Raw genomic sequence first — 23,834 nt, 5'->3', positions numbered from 1 at the left:
CATTTGATTAAAAAGTTAAATGTCCTAATGTTACTTACATATGTGAGATGCAAGTTAATTATTTTACAATATGGGACTCAAGACCCCAAGATATCGGTTGGTGCCAAAGACAAAAGTTGTAATAAGTTATACCTAACAAGTACTAGGTGGTATTCGCTATCAAATGTAGGCCTAGACTAATTTATTGGTCACTAATATCAGTGGTGGTATTAGAGACTAGGTATTAATTCACTAATTAATTAATTTCAATCTAAAGATCGATAATTGCTTAGGGATACTTGGAAGAAAAATTGGCCTAGCCAATTTAATTATTGACTAGCGGAATTAACTTTCTGAGCATAAGAATAATTATTAAGTTAATTTTCAGAATCAATATTCTAAAAATTAATTTAATAAACTGGATAATGCTGAAAAATGAGATAAAAACACTGTCACTTAGCAAAACTTGCCCATATAAGTGGGAAAAAAGTTTTTGGGGACTCGTGGAAGTCTATTCCAACCATTGTGAGAGAGGAGATTGTTAGAGAGCAAGGAGAGACTGCTAATGTGATTTCTAGTCACCAAGCATCAGTCCTACAACATGTGACACCAATTTGAAGCCCTCCAGGAGCTGATGACAGTAGGCCAAGGTCCTTATGGTATAGATGACAGCATAGAAGAGAGGGTAGCAGTCTTTCTGATGTCCTATGCTATAGATGACAGGTTCCATGGCTATTTGAGCAGGGCAGCAATAACGTCTTAGCATTTCTCACAAAAGAAACTCTGAAATTTCTCTCTCTACAGCATTCTCTCTGGTCGTCGAGCCACCTCTTAGGTTATCTCATCATTTTCCAGTAATTTGAGCCATCTGAGGAAGAGATTTCAATCAATCTCTTCTGTAAACCCTAATTTAGAGAAAATTTTAAGGTTTGTCTTTCACGAGGACAAGAAATTTTATTGCTCTACTTAGCATTTGATTAAAAGGTAATAAAATGTGCTAATGTGACTTGCACATGTGAGGTGTAAGTTAATTATTTCACAGTATGGGATCCAAGACCCCGAGATGTCGGTTGGTACAAAAGGCAAAAGCTATAATAAGTTATACCTGATAGGTGTACTAGGTGGTACTCGGTGTCAGATTTAGGCCTAAACCAATTTATTAGCTACTAATGCCAATGGTGACATTAGACACTAGGGATTAATTAATTAATTAATACCAATCTAAGGGTCAATAACTTCTCAAGGATACTTGGAAGACAAATTATTCTAGCCAATTTAATTATTGGCTGGTGACATTAAATCCTTAGATTAGCAGTAATTAGTTAATAATTGCCTAGTCTCTAATATCACTACTGACATTAGTGGCCAATCAATTAGTCTAGGCCCAAATCTGACACCAGGTATCACCTAGTCTACTGTCACCAGGTATCACCTAGACACTAGGGATTAATTAATTAATGAATACCAATCTAAGGGCCAATTTAATTATTGGCTGGTGAAATTAACTTTTTGAGCACCAAAATACTTATTAAGTTAATTTAATATTTAGACATTTAATTTAATAAGTTGGATAATAATGAAAAATGGGATTAGAAGGTTACCATTTGGAAAAAAATTACCCATACAAGTGGAGAGAACGTTTTTAGGGGCTGGTGGAAGTCTATTCTAGTCATTGTGAGAGAGAAGGAGATTATTAGAGAGCAAGGAGAGATTGCTGATATGATTTGCAACCATGAGGAGACAATCCTACAGCATGTTACCAAAGTTTGAAGCCCTCCACCAACAGGTGATAGCACCCCAAGGTCCTTATGGTACAGATAAGAACATACAAGAGGGGGCAAAAATCCCGCCTTACAGGGCACCTAAGGCTTTTGCAATCATGCAGAAGCAAAATATAAGAAAGCCAACAGCGTGGTCTACTCCAGCTCCTCCATCTACATCCCCTGTCGCAGCGTCACCCCCTGGTCTTACAGTCCCGCCTGTGCTACTTGGCCTGCGCTACCCCCTGCTCCGCCACTTGATGGCTGTGCCATCAGCAACCAAACCCACCATCACCTCCACCAGAATCAGGGACCGCCACTGTGCCTACAGGCCTGCTGTGTGTAGCAGTAGGCAGCATCTGGGCCAAACAGACAGAAAGAGTGCAACCCTGATCTGCAGCCCCCTGTCCCACGGCCCTTGTAGAGCACGCCTGTCTGCTGTGTCCTGGAACCCCTGCAGGGCATAGGAAGAGAGAGTCGCCCCTTGACCATAGACCTACTATGGGCGGTTCCGCCCTCTACCTCACGCACGAAAGACCTCCCCAGTTGACCTGCTCCGGTGCCTCCATCCTATGCTGCACGTTCATACCACTAGCATTTGGTGCTCCCTCCGTCTGCAGCAACATTCCCCCCGGTATAACAGCAACTAGATTGGTAGCCCCCAGCAGTGACACACAATGGAAACTTCTGGTCGGAGCATTCTGTGAGTGTCCCCCCAGTCAAACACCTTGCACGTCGTGCTCTCTGAGGAACAGCTCCTTTCAGTCCGTGCCACAGAACTGGAACTGAAAGAGACAACAATCTATGGAAAGGTTGTAGGACACTCTCCATCTAGGGCCCAACTTCGGGATTGGCTTCACTCCACGCTACGCATTGGCACAGCACAGATTGCAGAGGCAATTCTCATGGGTCAGGGGATCTTCATGGTTCGACTCACCTCCATGGATGCAGCCCGCAAGCTAGTGGACAGCTCGCCTTATGCGTCCATGAAGGGGGTCATTTACATGGTTCCCTAGTATAGTGGCTTCAGAGTGGAGGAGTTCGCGCTCCACAATAGGTTTCCTAGACACCCGGTCACCCTTCTATTGCCCGGACTCGCGGTAGAGTATCTCCAGTTAGTGGAGGACTTTGTACAGCTTTTTGGCACAGTTTTTCCTCCCTCATTCACAGATGCAATGACAGCCATAGGAGTCCCGAAGGTGCGCGTGGCTCTAAAAGATACAAAGAACATACCCAAATTTCTTGAGATTGAGGCAGGCAAACACTCTTTGAGGCAGCAGGTTATTGTACAAGGCAACCTAGCCAGTGCCTGCGATGTCATGACTTTGGGCATCAAGTAGCAGACTCAATGCATTTCGGAGCCAAGGCGACTCGGCTGGCAAAACCACAAGTGGATGCTGACGGTTTCACACAGGTCCAACGACGATAGAGAGAGAGATGGTAAGGGGGGCCTCAGCCAGCCCCTCAAACATAGCCACAGCAGTAGAGAGTAGGAGGGCTGGCAACGCCCCCGTCAAAACACTCCGCAACACCCCCACGTCCATCCCACCCAGCAGGATCACAGGACTCCACCCCCACCACCTACTACTGAGGCATCTCAACCCCCTCCACCCAAGATCCCCCAGCCCCCATGCCCCCTCCCCTCCCCTCATGGATCCCCCCCCAACCCTATCCCACAACCTCCCCCTTCCGGGGCACCCACCTCATACGTCTGATCACCCCACCACCCCTTACTTGTCCTCTTCCCCATCTTCTCCCCCGCCAATTGGTCCCCCCCGGTCTTCACCCAGTACATGTGTCCCTCCCCCCATCCATTCCCCCCCTTCCCACAAGAGGTGACGAGCCTCACACGCCCATATCCTCTCCTCACTAGAAACCCAGCCCTCCCCTCCCCACACAGCCACCAGCGCATCTGGTCCCCAGCCGCTCGTCACACCTTCCCTGGACACGCACAATTGCTCCCCCAAGAGTTTTTCCGCAGTGGTCCGTAGTCTTATTTGAGAGTTGCGGAGCGAGGAGAGTTTCCACTACCTCTAGAGGTGGGGATCTTTGTGATCCGCAAGTCAAGGAGTGGCAAGGTCCATTTACTAGCACCACCAGATGGACCAAACTATGCTTTCTTCTTTCAGACCTCTCAATCAGGAGACTCGACGATGATATAGATAGAGGAGGAGGTGAGGGGTGAGGTTGCAGATCACATCTCCCAGTGGATGGGAGGAGGACTAGCACTTTTCTCCCAATAGTCGCCCAAGTGCATGATGGACATCAACTGGTGGTCTAGAGTCGAGAGATCCCACATTTGAGCATTCTTTTCGAGCCCCTCCACAGCGGAGTTCATCGATGGATGTGATCGAGTGACCCCTTGCACAAGCTACCCGCTTCTACCAGTGTACAGAGTCACGCCTCTCAGCCTAGCTGATAGACACCCTAGTGGTACCACCTGGTGCATCTATTACCCCCATGGTCCGCTGCCCGAGAGCCACCATGGGGGAATGGAGTTCACCCTCCAAGCCTGCGGCTAAGTGCATTCGCATGCCCCATAGCTCTTCCTCTTCATCAGCAACTTTCACACTGAGCACATGCTTGTTCGGTAGTCTTAGGTTTCCCCATGAGTCTACACCTAGCCTCCTAAAACGTGAACAGTCTCCACTACAGTGGGGCACGTGGTTCTAGGAAATCGATTTGCAAGAGCTCCAACCTACTCTTGCCAGACGGATCAACATCTTACTTCTTCAAAAGCACAAACTCACCCCCTCCCAAGCCCGTCGGGTAGGGAAGGTACTTCCAAAGCAGCTCAAACACCTACTGGGAGTACTCCATCGGTGCCTGCGGCAGGAGTGGAGACGTATGCACCTCTATTGGCTTGAGCCTCACCGCCTATGTACAAGACCACGGGACGATTGTGGCAGGAAGGGTCCTATGGATCAGACTAGATATAGGAAACTCGTGCCTTAGAGTCCTCAATGTTTATGCTCCTACTGAGGTTAGGGCACGCAGGAGGTTCTAGGTGGAAATTACAATAGAACTTCTAGAGGTGGACTCTTGGATTGTTGAAGGAGCAAGAGGCATGGGAGGCCTTCCTCCTCGGAGTAGGAGCACGTGATGCTTCGCAGGACCCAACTTTCCACAGGAGGGAGAGGTCGTTGGACTTCTCTTGGGGATACAGGCAGCTGGGCAGCGCAGCTCTTCTAGAGCGACTAGACAAGTTCTATGTGGGAGAGTGGGGGTGCTCTCGCGGAGGCTAGGTAGGGCAGTTGGCCGGTACCACTTTGTCTGATCACTGCCCGGTTCTCCTCACTCTTGATGCTCCTGCTTCAGCCCATGGCACGCAATCCTATCGGATCCCAAACTCATCTACAAGAGGGAGGAGGTGAGGAGGCAGATTAAGCAGTTCAAGACTAGGGAGTGGGCCAAGGGGGACCGGATCGCAGAGGAGGTTGCAGAGGCCTTAGCCGAGTCGAGCAAGATCTGCCAGCAGGAGGCAGCCCTATAGGCCAGGCAACAGAGTTGGAAGGAGGAGAGAGCACTCTGGCGAGACCTAGCTGCCATGTAGAGACTACTCCAGGAGGCACCAGGGGATCCCACTCTCCACACGCAGGAGGTGAGCGCATGGGCAGCCCTCGCCGGCCTTGAGGATAGGCACTCTGAATTCTCCTTCCGTACCTCAACAACTTTTTGGGCACAGAAGGGGGACACCATGTGCAAGGAATTTTTTCAGGTGCATCAACCTCGCACCTCAGGAGACCAGATTCGCAGCCTCCATATCAGTATGGGAGGATCTGCTCTAGCCCATATGAGATGTTGGAGATTGCCACTAACTTCTACAGATAGCTTTTTCAGCAGGAGGTAGACTCAACCAGAGTACAAAGATCCACGTGACAATTAGGCACCTTCTCCACTGCCTTTGAAGCCTTTGCCTATTGAGGCTCCACCCCTATTACAGAAGGAGATTGCTTCACCATGAGATTCACCCATTAAGCCAGCTCCGGTAGACATTCAAGAGACTTCGGCAGAGGCAAAGTAGCAAGGGGAGTATTAGCCTCCTCCTCATTAGGCACATGATACACTCCATGATTTAGGGATTGAAGGCATCCCTGAGGAGTAGTAGCCCCCACAAGATGGTTTTTGGCACTCTTGGAGGAATTAGGCACACATACCACTAAGCTTGTTTGTACTAACTATTGTTTGATGTCTCGTGCCATGCAAAATAGGAAGCCTACCTCTGTGAAGGAGACTTTACAATCGCAACATTGAAAAAAGGCTATGGAGCAAGAGTTGGATGCAATTGAGGAGAATGGCACTTGGGATCTTGTGCCTTAGTCCGCTCATAGGAATGTGACTAGAGTCAAATGGGTCTTTAATGCCAAGTACCACAATGATGGCACTCTGGATAAGCACAAGACAAAGCTTATTACAAAGGGGTTCCCTTAGCAACCAAGGGTGAATTTCCATGAGACTTTTGCACCTACAACTCAAATAGCTATCATTAGGACCATTCTTGCCTTGGCCAACCATAGGAGATGGCCAGTTTATCATCTTGACGTGAAGTCTACCTTTCTTAATGGAGATCTGAAGGAGGAAATCTCTATTGAGCAGCCTCCTAGTCTTTCCTCATCCAATGGCAAGGTGTACAAGTTGAAAAAGGCCCTTTACAACCCTAAAAAAGGCTCCACGTGCTTGGAAGGAGAAGATAGACTCGTTTCTCCAAGAGAAGTTAGGGTATCCGCATTGCTCTTCCAATCCCCACTTACATGTCCACACCTCCGCTGGGGGACACGTGTTGTTTGTTTCTCCAAGAGAAGTTAGGGTATCCACATTGCTCTTCCAATCCCCACTTGCATGTCCACATCTCCGCTGGGGGACACGTGTTGTTCGTTCTTTATGTGGATGATCTCATCTTGACAGGTCAGAAGGTCAAGCAAAGAAAGGAAGCACTACAAGAGGTATTCGAGATGACAGATATGGACCTTCTCCAATTTTTTCTAGGTCATGAGATTTGGCAAACTTTGAGGGGGATTTTCATCTCCCAAAACAGCGGTATGTGTAGGAGCTTTTGACTACATTTAAGATGGAGGGATGTAAGACTATTTCTACTCCTATGGATCTGAATTGGAAGGCTATGGCCCATGCAGATTCACAAACGGTAGATGCTATCTACTACAAATAGTTGATTGGTTCATTTATATATATCCTTAACACTTTGATTGATTTGTGCTTTCCTCTACTATGAGGATTTTGCAATTCCTGAGGGGGACCCCCGATCTTGGTATTCATTATCAAATACGTATTTGCAATCCAACTTTGGTTCTTTCAAGCTAGACTGATTCCAACTGGGCTGGAGATGCTAACCAGTAGAGGTCAATAATAGGATATTGCTCTACTTTGGGTGCACGTGTTATCTCGTGGAGTAGCAAGAAGTAGCCCTCAGTTGCGGTTTCTTCTACAAAGGCAGAGTATAGAGTGGCATCTTCTACTACATGTGAGATAGTGTGGCTTTGGAGGTTACTAGGAGAGCTTGGCTATCCACAGACAAGTCCTACGACACTTCATTGTGACAATGAAAATTACATTGCTCTAGCATGAAACCCTATGTTTCATGCTAGGTTGATGCATGTTGGGATACAATGCCATTTCATTTGGGAGAAGATCTTGGATGAGACCATTGATGTGGTATATTGCAAGATAGAGGACAATTTGGCATATTCATTTACAAAGGTGCTTCCTCAGGTTGTTCTTCAACAGCACTCTAGATCCTTGAGCCTTATGCCTCGTCCAAGATCTGAGAGGGGCTGTTAGAAATTCAGTCATCCCCGAGACTCGCATTGCCAAGCTACAGTTGTACAATTAGTTCTCTCGGGCACAATTACACATTTCCTATCAGTTCTAGGCATTTTCAGCTGTCAACAGGCACAGGTACCTTTTACCAAGCAGGTCAAACGGTAGGTGGCAGTGCCACGTGGCACATCTGCTGCAGATCACTGGTTTTATCATTATTTTATGTGCAGCCAATCATTTTTAGCTGCCTGACCTGGTCATTTTTATGGCTCTTTTTTCAGCTATCAAGGCTGAGCCCCAGTCCACACTCGCTTGTGTTTGAGGTAGTGAGAGAGAGATTGGCTCCAGGAGATACTTTGACAGCCTGTTTGTATATCTGCCTTCTTCATTTTAGCATTTATTGACTGCAAATTTCTATGTTCTACTATCTCTATTCTCTCTCCCTCTTCTTACCCAAGCACCCTTTTACAATCATAGTCATCCAGAGGATGCAAATAATGATACAATGTACAAATAATAAATGTTTAAGAAGAAAAAGTGAACCTAAATCTTATCACTCTTAAGACAATAAGGCCATCCCCTCTCAATGTGGAAGGGAAAGCCAGAGAGAATCACCCTCTCTCCATCAATTCAAGGGAGTAGGGGAGGGTGCACCCATGCGGATGCTAGATAGCAAGTACTAAAGAACTCGGCGATTGACAGCTTTGGTCAATATATCAGCAAAATTGTTTGATGTAGACACAAACTCTAGGCGGATAGTGCCTAGGTCAACCTACTCCCTCGTGAAATGGTAGTGTACACCAACATACCATATCCATGGGCTAATGATCAAGTTACCAACTAGTACAATGGCACTATAGTTGTCAAAATAGAGAACAGTCAGTAAAGCACATAAGAATTGTGGAATGACTAGCAATCCCCTTCAAGTAGACAGCCTCTGTAGTGCATTCAAAGAGGGCTTGATACTCTACCTCTACTCTGGAAGTAGCTATTATCTCTTGCCTATGGCTTGACCAAGAAATAGGAGTCATGCCCAAAGAAAAGATGTATCTATGAGAACACCGCGTGTTGGGAATTCTAGCCAAGTTTGAGTCACTGTACCCCTACAAAAGCAAACCATGATCATATGTCAAACCATAAGTAAAAGTACAACAAACATATCCCAACACATATATGCAAGCAATCCAGTGTGACATTTTAGGTGCATTAAAATATTGACTAAGAGAGAGAATATGCAAGATCTTAACTAGTATGAATCAACCAAAGAAGTTTTCCTACAATAGATCTATTGGTGTGCTTTTGACCTAGGGCATCCTTTGAAAGCTTTATAGTGGGATCAATAGGCATGGCCACATACCATGTCTAATCAATATAGTACTAAACTAACCGAAGAGCATACTTCTGCTGTGAGACAAAAATACTATCCCTAGATCAAATTACCTCCATACCCAAGAAATAGAACAACTAATAAAGATCAATCATCTCAAAAGTAGAACAAAGCTTAGCCTTTATATCCGTTATGATGGGAGAGTTTGAGCCCATGATGAGTCAAGTGGATCAAGAGCGGATAGTAGATCCAACTCAAATGGCATTATCCCCAATGTGTAAGGAAGGGGGATCGGCTTAGAGACCAGTGTAGTGCTATGTACCATATCGCCCTCATAAAAAATGGCACCTCTCAAAACAATCACTTTGTTTGTCTAAGGATCAAACAAAGAATAGGCTTTTGCCTCAGTAGAGTAGCCAACAAAAATCAAGAGATTAGCTCGTGGACTGAGCTTTCCTATTTTATCATTAGGAATGTGTCTGTAAGCACGACAACCGTACACTCTAAAGCAGAAAATGATAGGCCAAGTGCAAAAAAATGCCTCGAAGGGAGTCTTTTGAGAAACTGTTGTAGTCGAACATCGGTTAAGGATGTACACTCAAGTGTTAATAGCCTTGACCCAAAGGACCTCAAGAAGCTCTACTGTGAATAGCATAGAGAGTGCCATATTCACCACAATTCAGTTCCTATGCTCTATGACTCCATTCTAAGAGGGGGAGTTCGTATAGATGAGTTGGCATGAGATGCCGTGCTCCTATAGAAACTCCATGAACTCATATGAGATAAACTCACCACTAGAATTACTCCTCACATATCCTACTCAATGACACCAATCTGACTATGTACAAGTAACACCCATGAAGAGAAGTAGGTGAATGCATCATATTTATACCCACATGTATCTAGAAAAATCATCCACTATCAAAAAGAAGTACAACGTGCCATTACAGGCAACAGTGGATGTTGGCCCACAAAGATCAACATGGATCAATCTAAGAGGCACCTCAGGATGTCGTATTGCTGCGCATTCGAGGTGTGAAACCACCCAAAAGTTGTGCATGAGATTTGTTACTTTGTACATACTTAGTTGTTATGCTTGCTCTTTCATTCTATGCCGAAGATGGAGAAGAATAAGGTTTTTGATGGATTGGAAACTCGAGATGCAATCTCATGGGCTACACTTATTTCAAGATATGCCGAATATGGGCTTTGTGAGGAAGTACTAAAATAATTCCAAGAGATGCAAGTCGAAGTATATTGGTAGATATGTTTGCCAAATGTGAGAGCATGCTTGATGTTTAGCACACCTCAGAATGGTGCAATACAACTAGTAGGAGCATCAAGTCAGGCTTGATTGTGAGTGTCATTGTATCACAGTGGACTTGGGCAGCTACTATTTTGCAAAGCTCTAATGTTACATGGGAGTATGGTGTCAATGGCCCTTTGTGGTATGCGAGTGAGACGACAATTCAGGTGCTCCTTTTTGGAGTATTTGCCATTGAAATCAAACGGAAGGCATCATCAGTACATACAATTGGTGAGATTGTGTGTGTGAGGTGGGTTCTTTTTGGTGCACATTGTTGTTGTTGGTGTTTGTTTTGCCCACTTCACCAAGATGGATACGCATAGTGGTAGCATGATTCGACTTCTCAGGCAACGGAGAAAGTGAGGGTGAATTTCAATTTGGCAACTATTCTAAAGAAGTGGAGGACCTTCGTTCTGTGGTAGCTCATTGGATGCAGCGGGGGCGTATTGTGAAAGCTATAATTGGGCACAGCAAAGGTGGGAGTACTGTGCTACTGTATGGATCCAAGTACCATGATGTACATAAAATAGTAAATGCTACCGGTTAAATAAAAAGGAGGGAAATCTGAAAAGGGAGGCAAGCTTCAAAAACGAAGATGAGAAAGCTAATCAAAGGGGCATTAAGCCAAGAAAAGGAGGAAGATAAAAAGAAAGGGAAAAAGCAACGGAGATGGATTACGACGACGAAGGGACGAATTGGGAGGAAGAGGAGTCCGCGAAGAGGAAGAGCTCTGAAGAGGATTGACGGAGGAGGAAGAAGAAATGCCACAGGATGATGATCACGCCTCAGGAAGATGATCGCGGATGCGTGAAGAGGCAAAGCAGATGTGAGGTCCAGCATAAATATTTGACAGAAAGGCCACAGGAAGATGACGACCACGGATGCGTGAAGAGGCAAGCAGATGCAGTGACCTTGAAGAAGCCGTTGAGATTGATTGAGCATGCATTTCCTCCACTGCAGCTGCTTTTACATGAAAGTACGTGAACGGACCCAGTAAATCGCATCAAAACTCGTGGGGCTGGATTGAAACAGATATGGTGGCCAAGAGAATTTCAAATTTTCGTAGACTGATATTTTTCCTGCCAATCTTTTCGGTGCTTCTTTTTCACTTGTTACTACCTCAAAGTCCTCGAGTATGCCATCTTCTGAATCACAGTCCTCAGCACTATCGTCAACTTGCGCATCAACAATTCCGCCTTCTTCATCATCAGACAGATCGACCAGGTGTTCTTGGAAAAATTTGGCCCATTCCAATGTAGCGGCTTCCTAAACTTCCCCTTGTTCTTTCTTCTTGTCTCACAAAATTCACAGGAACAGTCGTGATGCAAGGGAAGGTTTGGTAAGGTGCAAAATAGTGCTACATATATGTCGGTGGTGGGGCGGTTCACTATTGGAAAGGACTTCATCAACTCTCTTCTTCAAGAGGCTCTCAAAGCCTAGAAGAAGCAGAAAAACTTTTCTTTCATGTTGCAAAGCCTAGCATTTACACTTGGAATGCGCTTATTACAATCAATGTCAACTTTGATAGAACTCAGAAGGCTCTGGAATTGTATCAGAGGATGCAGGAAAAAGGCCGAAAACCTTCCAGAGTCACTTTTTTGACCTTGCTAAAGGCATCTAACAATGTAAATGCAATAGAGTTGGGAAGGTGGATTCATGAACAAATTGTAAGTTTTGGGTTGGATTCAGATGTTACTCTTGGGAATGCTCTTGTATTCTGATTTATAACATAAAGTGGTTTTCTTGCGAGGATTGATTCTTTTGGTTGATCCGTCTTGTTACTTGTACTTGAACCAAAAATTGTAATACACTCAAACCCTGGCATCATATTCGTCCTGATTGTTTGTTTCGCTTGATCTTTCATCTTGGAATTTCTCAAGAACCTCTGTGGTTGTGACTTTGCTTTCACAAACCCTTCGACATCTTTTATGTGTGGTCTGCTGAGAAAATGGTGTGACGTGCTATTTCCCTACCTAACAAGCTCGGCAAACATCCTTGGACAGTTTTAGGTGTGGAAAGCCTGCAACTAAAGCAACATGTTCACCTATTGCTACCTTTCAAACATGTCCTTACATGTATTCTAATTCATATTTGTCCAACATATACGATACTCGATGTTTGAGTAAGATTCATATCCCAAGTTACAAAAATATACACACCAGTACCTTGATAATTGTAGGTCCTAAAGCAAGTATTCTTCCAAAGACCTTGCACTATGCAATCTATGCCCCTCTACCGAGGACAATGATCATTCCCGTAGTATCCTATGTGGTGGCTAAAGCCTAGAAACCATGGAACTTTGAGTCCTCAACTATCAATTGGGAAATAAATTGGCTCATCATGTAGAGGCCACTAGGCTATGCCTCTCCAAAAGCAATCACTTAACCAATCTCGGAGTCTATGACCTTGACTATTGTTGCTATAAAGAAAATTGCTCTCAATCCAATCAGCAAAGCTGCTGAATGGACAATAAGTTCATCCCAAGCTAGGGGACATAGTAGAGTGAAGCAAGATCCCGGTCCTCGTCACTATTAAACTTGATGTAACCTAGACCATGGATCTTGATAGAGGAGTTGTTCCCACAACAAGAATTCCTAGCTGTAGGGGCTCAGGATATAAAATATCCTAGATGGGATCATGTGATGGGTTGCTCCACTATCCATGATCCAAACAGAAAAAGACATGCTTAATTGGGTAGAGTGGGCCTCTAGAGTCACCTTGTTAGGAGGTAACTTGCAAATGTGGACTAAGCTCAAAGCCTCTAATATCTCCACGGAAGTGACATGAGCCTCATGTCTGGCAGACCAATCAAACATGCCCTCTAGAGTTAAGAACAATAGTGGTTGTAATGGTGGCTGACCCGTGGCAGTGTGGGTCTGGTAGCATTGCCACTATCCCTGATTTTAGTTGCCACTCGTCTCCCTTGCTGAGGCTACCCAACTGAGGGGTAGGGATTTGAGTCTTCTACTTTGGTTGCGTGCCTCTAACCTTTTGTCAACACTCATCCTCAAAATGGCCAACCTTTTGACAATGTTGGCAATACTGTTTTTTATTTGGAATATTCTACAACCCAAGTTTTAAGGATGATTAGGAGTTTCCTATGTCTCAATTGTTTGGTTTTGAATTTGATTTGGGTGTTGGCTTTGGTTTTTATTTTTATTTTTCTTGCCTTGTCCTTGGTGCCCCTTCTGAGAAGAGATAACAAGAGCCCCCTCTATGGGGAAGCACTATGAAATTGATTGAACAGCCGAGTGTAAGGCAAGAGCTAACACTCAAATTCATAGAATGTAGGCATGTTGGGCTATGAGATCACCTACTGTACAAAATGGAAGTATTTTTCAGGCAACTTAAATAGAAACAATGTGACCTGGTTATTAGGGGACTTAGAAGCCCCTATAGTGAAAATTTTGGCAAGAAGTCACCGATACTCAACCAACTTAACCTTAAGGTCATCTTAATCAATGATTTTTAAATTTTGAAGCTCATGGTCAAGATATACAACAAGTCCTATCTCGAGCCGCATAGCGGTCACTCAAGTTCTACTGCTGCTCTAATGCTATGTCAAAATGCTATAGTTGTGAGTGGAATTCAAGTAAGAGACCTTGCATCAACTTGACAATAGTAGAGGCATTTCTGGCCTTCCAAGAGCAGACAAACTTTGGTGGAACAACACGCGAGTATAGTTGGGGTGTAAGTCCTTGGGCAAGGTCCCACAAGTTCTGTGAGTCAAGAAGATGTCTTATTAGATTTTACCAAGTGGTGTAGTTAGACCCATTAAAACGAGTCTTGATAGTGAATGCATGCTTGGCTAATGAGGATGAAGAACTATGAGGTGTCTAAGTATATGGAGGATAGTAAGGATCCTCTACTCCTCATGTCCCTATCCCTCCACCTTGGGGCTCCACAAGCGGTTACCATGCCCATACCGAGTCTGCCCTTGCCCACATTTGGAGCCGCTATGCCCACTTCTCGTATGCATAGTGGGCACTCTAGGATTGCTTCCCAAGTGTACTCCACTTCCCCACCCTTCACCCTACCCCGATTACACACCTTCTCCATGTCCTATCACTACCACTCCTATTGCAACAGCCAAGAATGCCTTCACAGATAAGACTCGTTTCAATGGGTCAAATTTCACCACTTGATCAAGCTTCATGCAATAAGTGCTTTTATCTCAGGGACTTTGGGACCTCATTGTTAGCACCAAACCTATGCCGCGCTTTGCTCACCCTAATCACATCCGTCAACAGAGAGCACATAATGCCACAACCAATGTAAAGTTAATGTAGGGATTGCTTCCTGAGTTTCACTCTCAATTTCAGCATTTTCCCCTCGTATCTAAGCGTTGGAGTCATCTCATTCATTGCTATGCGGCTCAAGATCACACTCGACGTATCAATGTCAATTTTGAGATTCAAGAGTTTTCCATTGAAAAAGGGGATGATCTCAAAGTCAAGTTAGCCGACTTTCGGCAATCACTCGCCATGTCTTCCACTATTGGCTCCTCGAAATCAGACAACGATTAGGTTACGTTCTTCTTGAATAAGTTGCCTGACAAATACTTCCATTTTATCTAGCACATTATCTCGCTACCTAGATTGCCAACCTTCTACGAGTTTGAGTGCCAGTTCTTGCATTACGCGAGAGTGCATGATCAAGTCCACAAGAAGTCCTCCACACACATTCATTTAGAGGCATGAGGGTTGGTTGCCTCTTCTTCAAGAGGGAAAACCACCAATGGTAAGAACTCGCAAGATGCAAAGGTAAGCCAAAACAAGGGCAACACCACTTCCTCCAACGGAACGAAAGAAACATGACTCTTTTGGCAACAAATTCCTAAGAAAAATAGGTTTTGTATACATTGCCAGCAGAGGTTGGGCCATGTGAACGAGGAGTGTCATACCAAGGCCCAAGGTCTTCCTCCTAGAAAACCACCGCAAACTGTTGCGACTGCCTCCACTGTTGCACCATCTGTTCTATCTACTCCAACAGCTACTGGATATATGGCATACATACAGTCTCAATAGCCTATCTCCTTCACTACTCCTGAAGGATCGGCTGATTAGTCTAGCAATGACTCGACTATTGCACTTTACGCATCTATTCCTAAGGCATCCATTGCATCTTCAAGGACCCCTTCCTCACCTCACCGTGCGTAATGGTACCCACACACTTAGCCGTTCCCTTTTTAGACTTCTATTGTATGCTTACATACTCATTGCATTGCACTTGGCTTTGCTTTTTTTTATTTTCAATTTTGTTTTTTGGAGCATCTCGCTACTCACCTCTATGCTTGCAGATTTTGATCTCTTTTGCAGGGTTTTGTATTTCAATGTAGGGTTAATATACACACTTGCACCAATCTTTCTTGAGCTGGAGACATGAGATGCACACCATTCCTTTCATAGTTCCATCTACTTGGAGTTTTGCTCTTCTACTAGCATAAAGGCTTCCCCTCTCGTAATGGATCATACAGCATCTCTCTAGATGCCATCATGGAGGTGTCTTCTATCCTTGCTCTTCCAATAGGGATGCTTCATCATCATGGTTCTCTACACCACATGAAGACCGTCGACATCCTCAGTCTCCTCTTCCTTCTTCAACATCTACATCCAGGTTTAGAGGGGGTTCCTACCCATCTTGATATTCTACATGTTTTGACACTTGTCTTCAACAACGGCCTTCCCCCCTGTTGTACCTTTCCCTATGCATTGCATGATTTCCTCATCTTTGTACTAGGGTGCTTGGGCAAGTAAACAATTTCTCCACGAGGGACAATAGCCAAGTGGCACCTACTACATGAATATTCTTCACCATGTAACATACTATGCATCCCATTGTGTAGAGCACCACTGGATGAATCCTAAGTTATTTCTATTGGCCAATTACACCACCATCCTTCTTCCCATGATACTTCATTGCCTTTCCCTCGTCATCAACATCCTTGAATGGTTGGGTAAGCTTGTATTGTTTTGTGATGTGTTAGCTATACCATCCCTACTCCAATCTTCTGGGTCACTGTTATCCCTACTCCCGTCTTCTGGATCATTGTTACTTAATTGGTCACCGTCCCTAAAATTAACTTTCCATTCCAAAAAAACCCAAAAAAGAAGTTTCATGTGGTTCTATCTGCCTTTGTAGGTCTTGGTAGGCCACTGGGTAGCCAATGAGCACCCTTTGTTCAATGTCGTGTACTCTCTAGGATGACTACTTAGACTCCCTTGGTAAGATAACCATCACCTCTGTAGTCTTGATAGGACACTGAGTAGTCGATGTGCAACCTTTGTCCAGTGCTCTAGCTACTTTGGGCAAGGACACCTTCGGGTAAACATTGACGGCCTTCCCTTTTAGGCTTAGTTTTGGGCCTGAGAAGGGGTGTTGAGCTAAAAGACAAGCTTCCCACCATTTAGCCTTGTTCTTTTAGCACAGATTTCAGCCATCACTCTCCACCCTTGTGGCGGTCCACTCCTCATGATAGGTGCCACTACTTCTTTAGCCCTTATAGTGCCTGGCACCTTCCTCCTTGGTTGTTAACCCACTGTCTAGCACCCTCTTCCCTACTACATTTGGACTCTTCTACCATCGCCAACACACAATCTGCCTCCTCCAGTTTGCATTTAGACACTCCACCATGCGACAATTTACAATGACCTCCCACACTTCCAACGACTTTTTGATGCTTGCATTTGGCCTTCACCACTCCAAGTGGCAGCTAGCAACACTCCTCCTTATCCAAGCATTTTCTACTCAGCTCCGTTTGCAGCCTTTTCGTGGCACCACCTTCCTCTTCCATCTTCCACAACCATCGCTATCATCTCCAACATCTATTGGGATCTGCGTTTCGTAGTCTTCCTCTCTTCGACACTTTGACTGGAGGTCACAACACTTGGGATCCATCTCCAATGGGCATCACTCTCCGACACTACAGTGCTCTGCTTTGGGCATTCTCTACACTCTTATATTCATTTACAACATTCATTCACTTCAAAATATCTTCTCTTTGTGTTCATCTTTCTATTTGAGTCTTGAGTTCTTTGTGTTTTGCGTTTTGCATTTAGGGTTTGACTTTTTGGTTGTCTATGTCTGAGTCTTTGTGTTTTAGTCTTGGTCATACATGCTGTGTTTTCTCAGTGCAAAACCTAGCATATCTTCACAATTGAAGCAAGGGTAGAGTCTCCATATTGGGAGCATCCCAAAGGCGCATAACGTGGAGGTTGAGCCTCCCCCAAAGGTGCATGAGCATCACCCCAAACTGAAGGTGTACAGATCTTAAAGGCTATGCCTATGCGTAAAGAACCCCTCGGCGTGGTATGTGCAATGGCATGTGATGTCTGAATTGGAAAGTTGAATGGTGCAAATGATAATGTTGATGCGGCAAAAAAAGTGGGTGGGATAGTTGGCTTTTGGAACGGTGGTGTAAATGATGATGAAGATGCATTTAATTGATTTTGATTAAAAGATAGTTAAAATGATGATAATGATGATATAGAATGCATAGAAGAAGAAATATCATACTCATTCTGACTTTGAGAAGCAAAATTCGAAAAACAGGGTCTCCTCCTCCTCCTCATTCAGTCATCATCATTCTTCAGGTGGTCTTCCTATTGGAGAGAAGAGCCAGTGACAGTGCCCACATGGCCAATGACTCACTATTGTATGCGTCATTCTCATGTTTGGTATAAGGATTCCATTTCTCAAGCACATCTCTGAGCTCTTTCTTTTGCAATGTTCTTCTATTTTCTTTCTGCTTTGTCGTATGTTCAACAGTTTATTTCAACGCTTGTCTATGCTTCCACTGCTGCACCACTTCTAAAATGCAATCAGATTGCAGGATCTAGGTTTCTACCGTGATTTTTTTGTTAATTACATGTCTTTCTTCCCCCTACTGATCAGGCCTGCGTTTTCAAACCAGCAACCTACATTTTCAGATTGCGCCTAGATTCCAGCCAATAATCGTCAATTTGCTGCATTAAATGCTCCAACAACCTGTGTTTTTCATTTTCTGCCCCTACCCGTGGCTGGGCGACTCTTTGTACAGGCCGTTTTTGCTGTTTTTGACTAGTTTTTCTTCATCTTGCAATAGTTGGCCTTCGTGTCTGATCAAATTTTTTGTTACACTACATGTGAACTCTTAGTTTGTGAAGTCTTTGTTGTTGATTTGGTTGTACTACCTCTCCGTATACCCTCTATCTTCTCTTTTTCTCCTCTCCAGATGGCTCCTCCGTGCTCTTCTACAAATGATTAGTTACATGGACCTAACTATCTTACATGGAGTGCTATGATGAAAGCTTGGTTTGCGCAGAAGCAGATTTAGTACATTGTCAATGGAGCTATTCCTCGACCTCAACGTCCTTTTTCTTTTCCCGATGATTTTGACGAGAACAACCATGAGGAAGCTGTGCTTACATGGGATTCGAATGATGCACGTGCGTATTCTGCACTGCTTCAATGTATTTCTAAAAAAGTTCTCCCGACGGTTACATCATGCACGACATCACTAGAAATATGGTCGAAGCTTCAAATGTTGTACGAGGCACCTTCCCCCATGTGTGCTATGACCCTTTATGGAGAACTTCAACAAATGAAGTTTGAGCCAAAATATACCATTCAGTCATTTTTGCTCCGTATTACACAAGTAGAGGACTAGCTTCGACACATGCAGTCTGCCTTTCTCGAGGAACATCTAGTGGGAACGGTACTCTACAAGCTTCCTGGAATCGGTCTATGACTCACATAAAGCGGTAGTTCCTTCAATTAACACCTGGTCTTTTCACACACACACACACATACACAAATAGAGACCACACTCCCTCGTTCAACACCAGATTGGCCCCAAAGATCGGCGCCCCTCTCGTTATTTCTTTATCAATTAAAATATGGAGAGTTACAAAAATTGAAATGTTCCAAAATAATTAACCTGTGAATAGTTGGTTTTCATCTTTTCTAAGTAGATCCCAGCTATATAAGGACAGTAGAGCATGACTAGAACAACATCCCTTTTAGGAAAGCATTTTCTGTGACCATAACTCAATAATTTATGTGCAAAATTGCAGTCGACATCTGTAATTACTATTCTAGAACAACATCCCTTTTAGAAAAGCATTTTCTGTGACCATAACTCAATGATTCATGTGCAGAATTGCAGTCTGCAGAAAACTATATTTACGGTCTTACTGTCCAGCATATCCACAACAACATTCCTTTTACCTTGGCATCATTCTAGCAGTAAAACAGTCCCACAAACAGCACTAAATCAAAGCTGAAAAACCATGTTCCTGTGTGGCATGGTCATCACTTTCTTTAGTTCCTGCATTGGAGAAGCCAACAACCGCTCTTGAACTTGGACAGTGAGGCTCTTGCCTCAACAGAAGTGCAAAGAAAACATAGAACTGTACCTTGGATGGAATCAACTCATCATGCAGAGCATTTCATCTGAGAATAGAGAGAGAGTTGACCAGAGGGAGCAAGCTCTACCTCCTTACATGAGTCAGAGACGAAGAAGTACTCTCCATAGCTGACGAACTTGCAGCAATCTGCCCTCAACTCCTCAAAACTTCATTCTCAGATCTGCCTCTCATGCATTTTACGTTTTTTTTTTTTTTTTTTAATAAATTAATGCTCTCCCTCTCTCTCTTTTGGGAATTTATGCCACATGGCATACATGTAACAACTTTCTCATTTAAACCTTCCGATCTGAAATTCTCCGTGATCGGTGCAAAATTTGACCTCGGCACAGACCATAAAATTAATCCTCGTGCAAAAACGAAGATAATGACGCGAATAGATTATGGGGTCCAAAAATAGTAACTCCCGAAATTTTAGGAATGGTGACCCCTGCATTCCTCAAGTTGTTCTGAGCAACTTTTAGCACTGCAACCACATCAAAAAGTGTAATGTGGCTCAGTTACAGTCACTTTTATTCCGTGAGCATTCTCAAATGTGCATCTTCTATCTTGGCCAAGCTCATTGTATTGCACCATCTCCAATGGCTAAGCACACAGTCCCAAACCACTGGCATTCTATTCTTCAATGCTCATTCAATATGGAACCGGTCCTAAGGCTCAGACAAACCATTAGTCCAATTTGTCCCAATGGCTACCTCTTTTGGCCATGCAAAGATCTTGGCTTAATCCAAGAGAACTCTAGGGGTAAAAAGCAAGAGCAACTAAAGAAAATAAAAATAAAATATTTATATTAGTAAATAAGGAAAGCAATTGCAAAAAGTATCACCACCTAGTGACATACCCCCCTCTTGAAAGAAGCAAGCGACCTTGATTGCATGCCACACATGCTAACGGATGACACAGGACGATAACACGATTCTCCATGTTATTAGTACCATCGCATGTATCACTTGCTAACAAATGACACGGGGCAATGGTAGGAGTTTCCCCACTACCATTTAGGTCACTGCAAGTTCAAGTCTCACATAGGTGGAGGATCACATCCTTTATCCAACTATGGTTACTAGGAGCCTTTCTAATATACATGTTTCCGGATGCAACACAAGGCAATAGCACATATCCCCGAACTATTAGTGTCACAACATGTATAATCATTCAACTGAAGTATAACAAATACAACTTCAAAGCACTGAGATTTCATTCAATGATATGATACATATGTTAGTGCTAAGTGTAAACCAGACATTGTGCATTATTCAATGAGATGCATTATTCAACTGTACAATAGAGAATGTACATTGCTTCAAAAAGCATTCTAGATCACTGTAGATTCCAGTAAGAAAGCTTCTCGGTAAAGTTGCAATAACTAAGGTGAATCTGCCAGTTCAACCTCTTCCATCCATTTGACATCCATTGGTGAATAGTTCTTGAACTTCACCAAAAAATTTCTTATAACTCTACCTTTCACTTTCCTATCCTTATGTGCCAAGATCTGCTCAGGAACTAGAATCTCCTCTAATTCCTCTACTTCAGGCTATTCCTCTTGAACCATATCTTCTGGCAATTCACCAATAAAAGGCCTCAATAGGCTCACATGGAATGCATTATGAATTTTCCAATTCTCTGGCAATTTCAACCTATATGCCATGTCATGGATCTTCTCTGAGACTTGAAAAGTGCCATAGTAACGCATACTCGGCTTTGGAAACAAACGTTCCTTATCCTTCTATTTTCTCAAACGTGCCTTTTCAAAATGCAACAAGACTCAATCATCCTTTTTTAACAAGAGTTCCCGACAATGACTATCAGCAGCTCTTTTCTATTTAGCTTGTCACGTTTCTAAGGCATACTTGACCTTTTTATATGCTTCTTCCCAATCTTTTACATAACGATCTGCTTCAAAAATGTTATCTTTTGTCTGCGAAATGGGAGACAGTTTCTTTCCACCTTCCACAATCTCAAAAGGTGCTTTGCCAGTAGATGAGTGCACTGTATTATTGTATGCATACTCAACCAATGGCAAGTAGTGTTCCCAAGAAGTCTTATGATCTGAAACATAACACTTCAGTAGATCTAAAACAGTCGAATTTGCTTCTTCAGAGACTGTCCATCAGTTTCTGGATGGAAAGAAGATGAAAATTTCAACGTAGTACCCATGTTTTCAAACAATGCTTTCCAAAACAAGCTAGTCATTCTTGGGTCCCTATCACTAACAATTGACCGTGGCATAGAAACATGAAACGGGGAACGGGAACGGGGAACGGGGACGGGGACGGGGACGAGAACGCCAAACCTAGGGAACGGGGACGTGGGAACGGGAACGGCATTTAAAAAATCAAAATTCATGAAAAAAATTTAATATTTCACTTATAATCCATGTGGACTCTGGAGTGTTAAAACTTAAAACCAAGGTATATAATCCACAAGGACAAATCATTTTAAGTTTTAACTTTAAGATATCATGCATTATTCTAAAACTACTCATTAGAAATTGAATTGCAACTTACAAGGCTCAAGAGGTAAGCTATTCAATTATAAATAATAAAATCCATAACACATATGCCAAAAATCATAAATGATAAAACAATAAACAATGAACTAAACTTTAAAGTCTAAGCTAAAAGAACATGCCTATGGTACCATTGCCAAAAAACTTAAAAGATTACAAATATGAAATTGAAGTCTAATCTTTGAAAGAACATGCTCATTGCTCCAAAAAAGACTACAAATATAAAGTCTAATCTCTAGACTGAAGCAAAATGCGGCATGCCAAAATAGCCCAAAGGGCAACTGCAAGACTGCAAGACTCAAGTACAAATATAATATCGGCATGGCATAACTGTCAACAGCCCAAGTATCACAGTGTCATCAATGATCATAATATCATATATAATGTAAATGTGTCATGACTCATGTATCATGAGACTCGTGATAAGTAAGCTAAATCAAAGATCATGATCATGATCTGAGGCTGCTCTAGCCACTCCTGAAGTGCCAGCCTCATCATCATGTGTACCATGAATTGCTGCATCTCCCTCAACATCAGCATGTGTCTCCTCTTCTTGCTACATCTCCCACTCTGTGAATGGATCAGGCTTGGTTGTCATACTGTTACATAACATCCTCAAATTAGCACTAACGAATACTAGATCGTTTGCCCTCTCCACACCAAGACGGTTCCTCTTCTTTGAAGCAATGTGAGCGTAGGTACTCCACAATTGCTCCAAACAAGAGGAGCTAACTGGCTGACTCAAAATACGGATGGCTAGTTGTTGCAACTCAGGACCATCCAAACCATAGTCCTCCCACCACAAAGCTGCCCCAATCTTACAGCGATCCTCCTGTGCATCCCCACAACCAAAAGAACCCCGAAAGGTCCTATAACATGAAAGCTCATCTGTGATCTTTGGTCTAGTGCCATGATCAGGCACTAGACGAGACAAAATAAGTCTCCATGCATCCATAACCTCAGTGTCATTCTCCTGACCCTTGCCCTGGAACTCAGGATCCACAACAAATGCAGCTGTATGCATGGGTGAGCTATAGGAGTTCCACCTCGTCACAACTAAATGGTGTATTTCCTCATACGCCTCATTATTTGGTGCCAACTCTTGCAACTTTTCATTCAGTCTGTCCATAGCCTCATATACCTTGCCAATGCAAGGTTGCATAGCATCCATAACCCTCAATAAATGTACAATGGGTGATACCATAGCATCTATCCGCTTTACATCATCCCAAAAAGTTGAGTTATTTGCTTTCTCCAAGCATAAGATACCTGTAGGAGTATCTACCAATGTTGATGAGGTAAACTCATCACTAAGAAATAACTGCCTCAAGGCACCACTATATTCTCTTAACCTGCCTAGCATCAAGAAGTTAAAGGCAAATCTGGTATCAGAGTATTTTAAAAGTGTCTTCTTCAACCGCAAAGAGAAGTGATAGCGAAGAAACTGGTGATTCAAAACAAAGCTAACCATTTGAGCTCCTTGCTCTATGACAGGTGCAATCCATGACAGGTTACCAATATCCTTTAGTAGGTTATTCAAGCAATGAGCCATACAATATGAAACTGTGATATGCGGATAATATCCCTGAATAATAGCACCTGCTGCCCTATTTGCAGGCTCTCCATCTGCAACAAATCCCACAACATGCTCTGGGCCAATAAGCTCAACACCTGTAACCCAGTCTGCTGCAAGTACATCTGCTGACATTCCTGTCCCCGATGCATCATGTAAAGATATGAAATACATTTCTCCACGAGAATAACCAACCATACC

At 43.5% G+C, this 23,834-nt stretch overlaps 1 protein-coding gene, 1 long non-coding RNA gene and 1 pseudogene across 3 annotated transcripts in view; 1 reads left to right on the top strand and 2 right to left on the bottom strand.

The window, feature by feature from the left end:
• Positions 1 to 23,834, bottom strand: part of LOC148033751 (uncharacterized) — a 241,557-nt gene that overhangs the window by 138,893 nt on the left and 78,830 nt on the right. The gene's annotated exons all lie outside the window — the stretch shown is intronic.
• LOC148033750 (uncharacterized) overlaps positions 10,764 to 23,834 on the top strand; it is a 91,931-nt gene continuing 78,860 nt past the window's right edge. For both annotated transcript variants that reach the window (XR_015691371.1, XR_015691370.1), the window contains exon 1: positions 10,764 to 11,814. This is a non-coding gene — a long non-coding RNA (uncharacterized LOC148033750). The remainder of the gene's footprint in view (positions 11,815 to 23,834) is intronic.
• On the bottom strand, positions 22,359 to 23,264 carry LOC148033753 (uncharacterized; annotated as a pseudogene).

This window comes from Lygodium microphyllum, chromosome 7 (assembly GCF_053477565.2).
Source record: "Lygodium microphyllum isolate KBCC chromosome 7, Lygodium_microphyllum_v1.1.10, whole genome shotgun sequence".
Taxonomy (NCBI): Eukaryota; Viridiplantae; Streptophyta; class Polypodiopsida; order Schizaeales; family Lygodiaceae; genus Lygodium; species Lygodium microphyllum.
This window is presented reverse-complemented; position numbering and strand designations above follow the sequence as displayed.